This window comes from Oryctolagus cuniculus, chromosome 5 (genome assembly GCF_964237555.1).
Source record: "Oryctolagus cuniculus chromosome 5, mOryCun1.1, whole genome shotgun sequence".
Classification (NCBI taxonomy): Eukaryota; Metazoa; Chordata; class Mammalia; order Lagomorpha; family Leporidae; genus Oryctolagus; species Oryctolagus cuniculus.
This window is the reverse complement of record NC_091436.1, coordinates 99,203,477-99,215,849: the sequence shown is the minus strand read 5'-3', so window position 1 is coordinate 99,215,849 and position 12,373 is coordinate 99,203,477.

Genomic DNA, 12,373 nt, shown 5'->3' with positions numbered 1-12,373 from the left:
CCCATTCTATGACTACTGATTACATTTCTTAAGTAAAAGGCATTTAAGTACTTGTATATTAACTTTCTTGCCTAATAAACCAAAACTTAGAGAATTTGCTCAAATTAAAATAAATATTTTAATACATTTTATATAAAATATATATCAAATATATAATTTATATATAAATTAAAAGGCAAAGAGACAACAAAGACCAGTCTAAAGCCAGGAGTCTGGAACTCAATGTTGGGGTACAGGCACCTGAGCACTTGGCATCATCTGCTACTTCCCAGCATATACATGAGCAGGAAGCTGGATTGGAAGCAGCAGTGGGACTCGACCCAAGGCATTCCAAGTGGGATTTTAACTGCTGTGCCGCATGTCCACCCCTGCGAAGATTTGTTAATCATTATGTATATTGAATAACATTTGTAAAATCATAAGACTAGTATGCTAGATTCTCTTAAATGTTGAAGATTTTTTAGGGGCTGGTGTTTTGCCACAGTGGGTTAAGCCATAGCTTGCAAGGCCAGCATCTCCTAAGGACACTGGTTCATGTCCCAGCTGCTCCACTTCCTATCCAGGTCCCTACTAATGCACCTGGGAAAGCAGAAGTCCTTGGGACCCTGCACCCACATGGGAAACCTAGCTGGAGTTTTAGGTTCTGGACTTGGGCCTGGCCCAATCCTGGCCATTGTAGCCATTTAGGGAGTGAACCAGCAGATGGAACATCTTTCTATCCCTGTTTCTGTCTCTCCCTCTCTCTGAAACTCTGAATTTTAAATAAATAAATAAATAAATACTTTGTTGTTGTTGTTTGAAGAGGGCTGGTGTTGTGGTGCAGTGGGTTAAGCTGCCACCTGGGATGCGGGCATTCCATATAAACACTGGTTTTGGTTCCAGCTGCTCTGCTTCCAACCCAGCTCCCTGCTAATGTGCATGGGAACACAGCAGAAGTAGTCTAAGTGCTTGGGTCCCTGCCATCCTCTCTGGAGAACTGGATGGAGTTCCTGACTCTTGCCTTTAGACTCACCTAGCCCTGGCTGTTTGCAGCCACCTGGGGAGTAAACCAGTGGATAGAAGATCTCTTATCTCTTCCTATATCTCTGTCACTCTGCCTTACACATCAATTTTTAAAAAAAAAAATCTTTCTTACAATCATTTTGAAATACCGTCATGTGTTGTAAATATCTTTCAGTTCTGTGGCTTGCCTTTTTCAGTTTCTCAATAGTATCATTTGGAAGTGCTTTAAATTTTAATGTCTTTTCATCTACAAGTTGTTCTTTCATGCTTGATTTTGTGTGTGTGTGTCCTATTGAATCAATGTATTTTTTCCTTGAGATCTAAGGGCCCCATTTGTCTGCTAGAGACTTTATTGTTTTGCATTTAATTTATCACTTGTCTGAAATTCATTTTTTTTATTTCATTTATTTGAGAATCAGAGAGAGGCAGAGAGTCGAGCAGTAGAGGCTCAAACCAGTGTCCATATGGGATGCCAGTGCTGCAGGTGGCAGCTTACCCCGCTACACCACAGCACTGGCCCCAAGATGCATTATTACACTTGCCTGTCGCCACGCTTGTAATCTTGACTCCTCCGGGTTCCTGACCAGCCAGTCATACCATTCACCACTGCCTGTGAGTCTGTCTGTTAACCTGGGTCATCTTCCACGTAGTGGGTTGCCAAGTGCACTGTCTAAAGGTCTTTCTCTTGGGAGTTCTTCCTCTCTAAAGTTTTGGAATTCCTGTTCTACATTAATGCGTCAACAAGCTTAGAAATAGCCACCGAATTCTGTTGTTGTGTGTCTTCTCATTGGTACACTATCCAGATTCCCCAGTGATGAAGGTTTTAACAATATTACTAATTCATCCTGAGCTGTCAAATGGATTCCAGGCCTTTGAGCTCCACATGGATCAGGCGTTGGATGTGGGATGCCTTGGGAAGGGGCATGCCCTTGGAGAGGCAGCTCTCTTAATTGACAGCTGCTCAATACTTTCTGCCTCAAGTTCTCCCATCATAGCGGGGAGCTCGTTCTTGAAGGGTGTTGAGAGAGACATGCCAAAGCTCGCCACATCATGTGAGATTTTTTGCCCTTTGTCTGAGACCAAGACAGGCTTGATAAGACAGCACTAACAAGGCCTAGAAAATCAAGATTTTTGCTGAGCAATGCTTCGAAGAGTGTTCAGACAAGTTGCAGCCAGTGGGAATGGGAGGGTGGAGGACAAGTGGAAAGTTAAGCACCACCTGGTTCGTCAAAATATTTATGTCTGTAAAGTATTTCTAAAAAAAAAAAAATGAAATATTTCTTTCTTTGTCATGAGAAATTCTGCATGCTCACCTAGGAATTTTCTTAAAAAATGGAAGAGTTTAACTGCTAAGTGGAAAGTTTATTGTGTGACTGCTGCCTGTCATCTCAGCTATAAATGAGGGAACAGTCCTCTCCATCATCAGCTTCTCCTTCCCACTGTTCAGGGAAGGAAGTCTGCGAGAGCAGGACCTTAGGAGTTGGCGTTGTAGGCAGCAGGTTAAGTCTACACAGGCGTTCCACAACAGAGCACCAGTTCAAGTCCTGGCTGCTCCACTTCTGATCCAGCTCCCTGCTAATGTGCCTGAGAAAGCAGCAGAAGGCCAAAGCACCTGGACCCGTGCACCCACGTGGGAGACCCAGGTGGAGTTCCAGGCTCCTGGCTTCAGTCTGGACCAGCCCCAGCCATTGCAGCCACCTGGGGAGTGAACCAGTGGATACAAGATCTCTCTCCCTCTCTGTCACTCTTTCTTGTGAATAAATAAAATAAATCTTAATAGACCAGGAGCTGAGAAATCAGTATGGGTAATAATTAGTAATATGATGTGAACTATGTAAAGGATCTGTTTGGAAATCTCCTTTGATATATTTCTGTCAGTATTCTGAATTTTCCTTTACAGCTTAGAAGAAAACAATGAGTTAAGACCAGGCAGGGAACAGTATCTCTTAATCGCTGATGTATTCCCCTCTGGTCTGGCTGCGGGGTGAGGCGGGAGTGGATATAGCTATCACTGGCTACTCAGAAGAGTAAGCAGTTTTGCTGAACCATGTGTATAAACCTAGTGGTTTTTTCCCTCCCCCTGTTTGAACAGGATTATCTATAGTGAGTTTTAAAAATTTGAAGTACTTTGGAAACCAGCTTAAAAATTGAGGCAAAAAGATGTTCCATTTCTCTCTCAAAAAACTGGCTGATATCTGTCTAAATAAGGCCAGAGTTTGTGAACTCAAGAGGCTTCCATTGCCTTGGCAGCTCATGACAAGAGTCTTGGGTGATTACTGAAGTCATAAATAATAGTGTCAATTGTTAACAACGGGAGTCACTGTACATCTACTCCCCATGTAGGATCTCTGTCCTTAATGCATTGTACTATGTGAATTAATGATAAAACTACTACTCAAACAGTACTCTATACTTTGTGTGTCTGTGTGGGTGCAGTCTGTTGAAATCTTTACTTAGTATATACCAAGTTGATCTTCTGTATCTAAAGATAATTGAAAATGAATCTTGATGAAGAATGGGATAGGAGAGGGAGTGGGAGATGGGATGGTTGCGGGTGGGAGGGAGGTTATGGGGGGACAAGCTGCTATAATTCATAATTGTACTTTGGAAATTTATATTTATTAAATAAAAGTTTTAAAAAAAACTGGCTGATACCAAAATAGTTTTGTAGGAAGAATTCTGTTCGTAGGTATAGTAAGGTGACTATATTTCACAATACCTATGATATATATATATGTATATATTTTTTTTTTACAGGCAGGGTGGACAGTGAAAGAGACAGAGAGAAAGGTCTTCCTTTGCCATTGGTTCACCCTCCAATGGCCGCCGCTGCCAGCGCGCTGCGGCTGGCGCACTGCACTGATCCGATGGCAGGAGCCAGGTACTTCTCCTGGTCTCCCATGGGGTGCAGGGCCCAAGCACTTGGGCCATCGTCCACTGCACTCCTGGGCCACCGCAGATAGATGGCCTGGAAGAGGGGCAACCAGGACAGAATCCGGCACCCCGACAGGGACTAGAACCTAGTGTGCCGGCGTCGCAAGGCGGAAGATTAGCCTATTGAGCCGCGGCACTGGCCCATCTATGATATTTTATGAAGAACTAAGAGGAGCTCAGAAACTCCGAAGACATGATAAGGAGATGGATATCCTAATTACCCGATTTGATCAGTGCATATTGTATGCAGATGTTGAAGTATCACACTATATCCCATAAATATGTGCATTGATTACATGCTGATTAAAATGAAAAATGAAACAACCAGCTGGGAATGGAACTAAGGTCAGACTGAGCTCCATCTGGTGGCTAACACTGAGAATAGTTCCTGGAATTAGGAGCTGGCCATAGTTGGAAATGCCACAATTACCTTTAAAATAATGGAAAATAAATCATGGCATGAAAGAGGTCACATCAGCAGGGTCAATGTAGTGCTTGACAGGGCTTGTAGGCCTCTTGCCCAGACTTGAAAAGAAAAATAAAAAGTCACGCTGTCTTTCTATGGCAAACAAGCCCTAGAACATTGAGAGTGGCAAATTTAGGACACAAGGGAATGGAACCAATCCTCATAGGAGAGGAAGGTCAGGAGTAGCAGACACACAGGGTTGGAAGTCTGAATGCACAGATGAGACTGCTAAATGGGCACCAGAGGGGCCTGACCGAGTGGATGGGGTGGGGAGTGAACCTGTTCTGCACCTCTCAGCGGGAAGAATGGGAACACAGGTCAGCTCTCAACTCCAACAATTACAGAAAAAAGAATAACACTAAAGCAAAACTGAAAAAGAAAGAAAATGTTAGAGCAGAAGCCAAGGGGAAAAGGAAAACAAAACAGAACAAAACCAAAAGCTGATGTCTGAGAAAAGATTAGAAAGATGTGAGTCCATAGTGAGATTTTTATGTGTGTGTGTATAAAATCATATAAATGAGGGAGAACAGACCGGTTTTCCATACAGAAGAATTCCAAATGATGCATGTAGATACTCTGTCCCCAGGGAGTTGGAGCATACCTCCTGGTTTCATCATTAGGTACAAGCTGTACACTGTGACTTCTTTCGAAAGAACACACCATGGAGAGGGGAGAGAGATTTAAGTTTGTCACATAAAAACCTGACAAGGATTGCCTCAGCCAGATGATCAAGGTCAACATTAAAAGTCAAGTCAATTAGGGGAGGCATGGTGCAGTGGGCTATGCCAAGGCTGGGATACCTGCATCCCGTACTGGAGTGCCTGGGACTGGGTCTTGTCTCTGCTTCCCGTCCAGCTTCCCTGCCAGTGTTCCTGGGATGTAGCAGATGATGGCTTAAGTTACTTGGGTCCCTGCCACCCACATGGGAGACCTGGATGGAGTTCCTGGTTCCTGGCTTTGGGTTGGCCCAGCCCTGGCTACTGTAGGCTTTTGGAGAGTGAACCAGCTGACTGAAGGTAGATTTTTTTTTCCACTCCTACTCTCTGTTTTCCTACCTTTCCACTTCTGTCATTCTTCCTTTCAAATAAGAATTGATATGATGTGATGAAGGTGGCACTTGTGTGATCTTCCTTAAAACTCATAGCTGAAATTAATCATGAGAGAAATGTCATGCAAATTCCACTAGAGGGCATCTTATAACACACTTAACAATTCTTAAAACTATCAAGATCATCAAAAGCAAGCGATGTTTGAGAATCTTTCACAGCCAAGAGTTGCCTAAGGAGACGTGATGACTAAATGCAATGTGGTATCTTAGGATTCTAGAGCCAAAAAAAACTTTAGTAAAACTAATCAGAATAAGGAAGTAGAATAAAGCATACTATTAACTAATTAATACTGTAACTATTTTTAAACATTTCTCTTTTACCATTTTTTAAAGGTTTATTTTGTTTATTTGAAAGGCAGGGTACATAGAGGCAGAGAGAGAGAGAGAGGTCTTCCATCCACTGGTTTACTCCCCAGATGGCCACAGTGCCCAGAGCTGCACCAATGCCAAGCCAGAAGCCAAGAGTTTCTTCTGGGTCTCCCACGTGAGTGCAGGGGTCCAAGTGTCTGGGCCATCTTCCACTGCTTTCCCAGGCCATAGCAGAGAGCTGGATCAGAAGTGGAGCAGCCAGGACTGGAACCAGTGCCCATATGCGATGCCGGCACTGTAGGCCGCGCTTATTCGCTATACCACAGCACCGTGCCAAGTTCTAACTATTGAATCACCAATTGTAACAGTCATATCACAAGGTAATTATAAGGAAAGCTGAGTGTCGAGTAAATGGGAGGGTATTCCCAGTATCTTTTTGCAATTTTTCTGAAAATGTAAAACTATTCTAAAAATTGTTTATTTAAAAAATAAAATAGTAAGAATTGTGGCAAGCCTTACCGAGAAACAGAGGAAAGATGCAGATCAAGTGAAGGAGGGTGGACACCAAGAGGCACCACAGGACTAAAACACATTTAGTGGGCCAGCGCCTGCAGTGCCAGCATCCCGTATGGACACCAGCTTCTCTCTCTCTCTCTCTCTCTCTCAGTAACTCTGACTTTCCAATAAATAAATGAATAAATCTTAAAAAAAAAAGTTTGAAATCCACGTGTGGTCTTCCTAACACACATCTCCCACACTTTCTGAAAACTTCTACAGTGTAATCTCTTGGGCTCAGACCCAAGTGTAAACACAAAACTTGTTTCCTATATACCTTGTACCATGGCCTGAAGGCAAGTTTTAAAACTTTGGTTCACTCCCCAAATGGCCACAATATCCTGGCTGGACCAGGCCGAGGCTGGGAGCCTGGAATTCCATCTGGGCTCCCATGCTGAGTGGCAGGGCCATCTTCTGCTGCCTTCCCAGATGAATTAGCAGGGAGCTGGATCAGAAGGGGAGCAGCCAGGACTTCAACCAGTGCTCTGCGATGCAGCTGAACCACTGCATCACGCTATTGGCCAAGGGAAGGCATTATATATGTGTCGTGGTTGGCTGGCATTGTGACTGCCATGTGTTAGATAGCACCAGGTGTGGAGTTTCCCACTTAGGATGTCATGCGCTCAATCAGTTCTGGATCTGGAACATTTCCGATTTCAGGTTAGGGCTGCTCAACCTGTATAGCATGTTTCAAGAGATGAGAGCAACAGTCAACAGAGGAGTACACCATCTAGTGAAACTCTCTTTTGAAAGGAAAAAGGGCCAATGTTGTGGCATAGCTGGAAAAGCTGCAACACCGGCATCCCATATGGCGCCAGATGGAGACCCAGCTGCTCCCCTTCTGATCCAGCTCCCTGCTAATGTGCCTGGGAAAGCAGTAGAAGATGGCCCAAGTCCTTGGACCCCTGCACCCACGTGGGAGACCTGGAAGCAGCCCGGGGCTCTTGGCTTCTGGCTGGCCCAGCCCCTGCCATTGTGGCTATTTGGGGAGTAAACTGGCAGGTGGAAGATTTCTCTCTCTCTCTCTCTCTCTCACTCTCTCTCTCCCCTTCTCTCTAATCTGGCTTTCAAATAAATAAGTCAATCTTTTGGAAAAAAAAAAAAAAGGTGGGTGAAATGAAGGTAGTTTTCCTGGAGAAAAAGTAAGAGTTGATAGTCTAAGTAACATTCATTAGTAGAACTTTAAAATAGAGTACTATAGGAAGAAGGAAAAGAAGGGAGTTTTGGGGCGATTGGAAGATTAAACAGCTCTATCTAATTATACCATCTCAAAAGTCCATTAGATTCCAGTAAAAAAAAAAAAAAAGTTAAAAAGATAATTGTAATTAGCAAATAAGAAACATAACAGAAGGGGGCAGTGTTGTGGCACAACAGGTTAAGCTGCCTTCTGCAATGCTGCCATCCAGTGTGGGCGCAGGATAGTGTATTTGCCTAAGCATGACTAGCACAAAACACTCTGTCAGAACCACAAGGCTACTCTGACATTTTACAAAAAGTACCTTGGCAAACACTTCTGCCCAACAACTCTCTACTCAGCCGAGCACCAATGTTATTCTTCTTATTGACCACTCGGGCTAGAATGGTTCCAAAACATCTTTTACATCTTCCTCCATTTTGCTTTTCAGTTTCCCCTTGCTTCAAGCTCTTTGCACATGCTCATCGTTTACTCTGGCATACAAATCTCCCATTGCAATGCTTCCGAAGTAAATACCTTGATTATTATACAGAGTTACAGAGAGGCAGAGACAGAGAGAGAGGTCTTCCATCTGCTGGTTCACTACTCAGATGGCCACAACGGCGCCATGACTCACTTGGCTAATCCTCCGCCTGTAGCACCGGCATCCCATATGGACACGGGTTCTAGTCCCGGTTGCTCCTCTTCCAGTCCAGCTCTCTGCTATGCCCCAGGAGTGCAGTGGAGGATGGCCCAAGTGCTTGGGCCCTGAACCCGCATTGGAGACCAGGAGGAAGCACCTGGCTCCTGGCTTCGGACTGGTATAGCACCGGCCTTGGGGGCCATTTGGGGAGTGAACCAATAGAAGGAAGACCTGTCTCTCTCTCTCTCTCTCTCTCTCTCTCTCTCTCTCTCTCTCACTGTCTGTAACTCTACCTGTCAAATAAAAAAAAGAAAAAAAGATTCAGCAATTTTCATTTTCTTTCTTCATCTTCTATTGCATTTCTCTGCCACCAGAGCGAAGAGAAAACTCCTGCGCATTTTTCTCAGGAAATGATCACTTTCAATTGCATCAATTGATGACATTTCACCCTCCAACTGATTTTTTTTAAGATTTATTTATTTTACTTGAAATTCAGAGTTACACAGAGAGAGGAGAGGCAGAGAGAGACAGTGAGAGACAGAGGTCCTCCACCTGATGGTTCACTCCCCAGTTGGCTGCAACAGCCAGAGATGCGCCGATCCGAAGACAGGCGCTTTTTCTGGGTCTCCCACATGGGTACAGGGGCCCAAGGACTTGGACCACCTTCCTCTGCTTCCTCAGGCCACAGCAGAGAGCTAGATAAGAAGTGGAACAGCAAGGTCTCGAACCAGCGCCCATATGGGATGCCGGCGCTTCAGGCCAGGGCGTTAACCCACTGCACCACAGCACCAGCCCCCAAAAATCTCTTTCCAACACTTCAAGAGGCAGTTTTTCCTCTCTGGTCATTCTGGAACTGAATTTTCCTCATAATACTCATCTTGACTTTCAGCTCTATCAAAACTCAGCTATCTCTCAGAGAGAGAGAATGAATGAATCTCCAAAGAATAATGATATCTGCTTGGGACTAAGAAGCATTGCAATGCAGTCATTGATGTGTGCCAGAGTCATTGATGAGCATATGCAAAGTGGTTGGGGCCAGGGGAAACTTTGAAAAGCAAACTGGAGGAGGATGTAGATGTGTTGGAACAATCTTTGGAACAGTCCTAGCCCCATTGGTTAATACGAAGGGTAACAGTGGAGTGGGGCTGAGCAGAGAATCGCTGGGCAGAAAGTTTGCAAAGGCCAATTCTGTGAACTGTTGCAGTGACCTTTGTGTGAGTTGTGGTGCCAGCAGAGTGTTTTGTGGTATTTGTGATTAGACAATCATGCCTAAGCACTCTTCCTCATAATGTCCCAAGTTGATTTGTTTATTGTCAGAATTGACACAAGTGTCTCTTATTTTCTTTTTATTTGAAAGAGACTTACAGAGAAGTAAAGGGAGGGAGGAAGGAAGGTAGAGAGAGAGAGAGGGAGAGAGAGAGAGAATGTCTTCCATCTGTGGTTCACTTGCTAAACGGTACGATGGCTAGAGCTGAGCTGATCTGAAGCCAGGAGCCAAGAGCTTCTTCTGGGTCTCCCATGTGGGTGCACAGACCCAAGGACTTGGGCCATCTTCTACTGCTTTCCCAGGCCATAACAGAGAGCTGGATCAGAAGTGGAGCAGCCGGGACTTGAACCAGCGCCCACATGGGATTCAGGCTCTACAGGTGGCAGCTTTACCCACTACACAGGACCCAAGTGCTTCTATTTTGAACCTTGACAAGTTCGATCCAAGTTTGGCCCTGAGAAACCAAAGACTGGTTTTAACATTCTTGCCACAATGCATTGAGATGTCTGAAGTTGTTGAATGGAAAAGACTGAGGGATGCATAGAGAACTGGTAAACTTCCGAGTGTATCTGTGGTGGTGTTTCTGGAGAGCATTGGTGTGAATGTCAGTGAACCCAGTGGAGAACTCTGGGATCTGGATCAGTGGTCCTTGTGCTCACTTGGGCAGCACAAATACTAAAATAGGATCTGACAATGCACTAATGTGCCTGGGAAAGCAGCAGAGGATGGCCCAAGTCCTTGGGCCCTGCATCCACATGGGAGACCTGGAAGAAGCTCCTGGCTCCTGGCTTCAGATCAGCTCAGCTCTGGCTGTTGCAGCCATCTGAGGAATGAAGTGATGGATGTCTGTCTCTTCCTCCCCTCCCTTCCCCCTGCCATGTATGTAAATCTGCCTTTCAAATCAATAAACACATCTAAAAAAAAAAAAAAAACATTATTCTTCCTACTTCCTGAATGAACGTTGCTAAGAGCAATGCCAAATTGTCCCACTTTAAAACTGAGCTCTGCTTCCCCAGACACCTTTGAATCACACAGACAAATCCTAAAATCGGCTCCTCTTTTCTCCCTCCAGTAAGGGGCATGTCCCTGTATTATTTACTTTCTCTTTATGCAGCCCACACTATAATCCCAGTTTTGTTTGGCTGCCTGTCTGGTGGCTTCCAGTACCTGTCTGATCTAGGGAGCCCCTTCTTGCTCCAGCACCTTCCATTTTCAACCTCTGGCCTGGTTCACGTTAAGCCAAGAGGGGCTCTCCAAAATCCTCAGGAATCAGAGAGAAGAAAATGTTTGCTTCCTGGACGTCTGAAAAGGCAGTGCTGAGCAAACACCTGGTTGCCTGTGAAAGGACTAAGCCAAGAGTACATCACTTGATAGGATTTTTGGAGAGGAGCTCTGGCCATTGGATACCCTCCCTAGGGCGGGTCAAGGGAGTGAGGTGTTTGTCTGTATAAAACAGGTCCTGGGTGCTTCTTCCCTTTGACAAGTTTCGCTTCAACCCATTGGCTGCTTCTACTCCGTTCTGAGTAGGTAGGAGCAATGCAGGGCCCGGGACAGAGCGCTCCCATCGTGACGCCGTGGTGGACGGTACCTGCGAACTTTGAGGACCCAGTGAACCTTCTCGTTGAAGATGAAGAAGTGGAGCAAATATTCGGTAGGTAGCCCTTGTCTGCACCTCCTTCCCAGCCCTCCCAGGGTTCCCAGCCTTCTTCATCCTCTGACTCCCGACTGTCCCAGCTTCCCACCTCCAAGGTCACCTCTCCATCCCCCAAGGGCTGGTGGTTCACATGTCCTGACCCTGCCTCTCCTGCTCACAGGCCAAGATGACAAGTACCTCCGGTGCATCGAGGAGCACAGTAACACCCTCATTCAACTGGACAGGTACTTTCTGGCCTGCAGCTACACTCGCATCATCATCACCGGACCTGTTAGGGCACAACGATGGCTGATGTACATGATGAGTTGCCTCAGGATCGACCATCCTGACCTTCAGGCCGAAGGTAGGTCTGCCTGCTGGAATTGTGGCTGACGGCTTCATAGTCAGGTCCTGACAGCGCTGGGTATTTTTCAAATCTGTGGGAGAATTGCCTGAGTCCCTGGGAAAGCAGGGGGCAGGAACCGTTGCCGATTCTGGGGCCAGCAGTCAGTCAGGGAGGAGAAGGCGGTGGGGAGGTGGGAATGAGACACCTGGGAAGGCCTGAGTTGGGGTGACATCCAGCCCTGCGATGTCCTCGGGTGGGTTCTGGGCTGCTCTGGGTTCCCAGTTACGGGCCCTGCCTCACCCCCTCTGGGCACTCCCGTCACAGGCCTTCAGATGCTGCAGCATGTGCGCAGTGAACCGCTGACCAAGGAGGACATTCGTAAGATCGAGGCGGAGCACCAGACCTCTCCCGAAGGCCGTGAGCACGAGTGGGACCACTTCCCTTGAGGATCTTGTGGCTTCGCCTTTCCAGGTGCTTCGTTGTTCCTGGGTCTATGGAATTTCAAGCTATCCAACATAAAGGACTGCTCATCCTTGCAAAGCTGAGATGAGAGGGGACGTCTTGGCCTTGCCCTTGGTGAAGATGTTTGTGTCTGTAGACCAGGGGGCCTGGTCTGCCGCTGTTACACCCTGAGTTAGCCAATAAAGCAGCCGTGTCACGCAGTGCCTTTGACGTGCTGTCCTTTTTCCTTTGGGTCTTGATCCAGCCCAGGAAGGGCTTCCCTTGGGCAGGCCGGATGCTGAGGTCTGGGTAGCTTGTGCTGACTCGGGAAACTCAGCGCAGGGAAGACAAGAGAAAGCAGACGACCTTTACCTACCAAGAGTGCCGCTGTCAGACTGGAAGCATGTTCAGGCTGCTCTGGGTAAAGAGGGAACCCCACGTGGAGCCCCAGTGTTCTCTGGTGTTTCCATACAAACAGTGGGAAGAAAGGGAAAG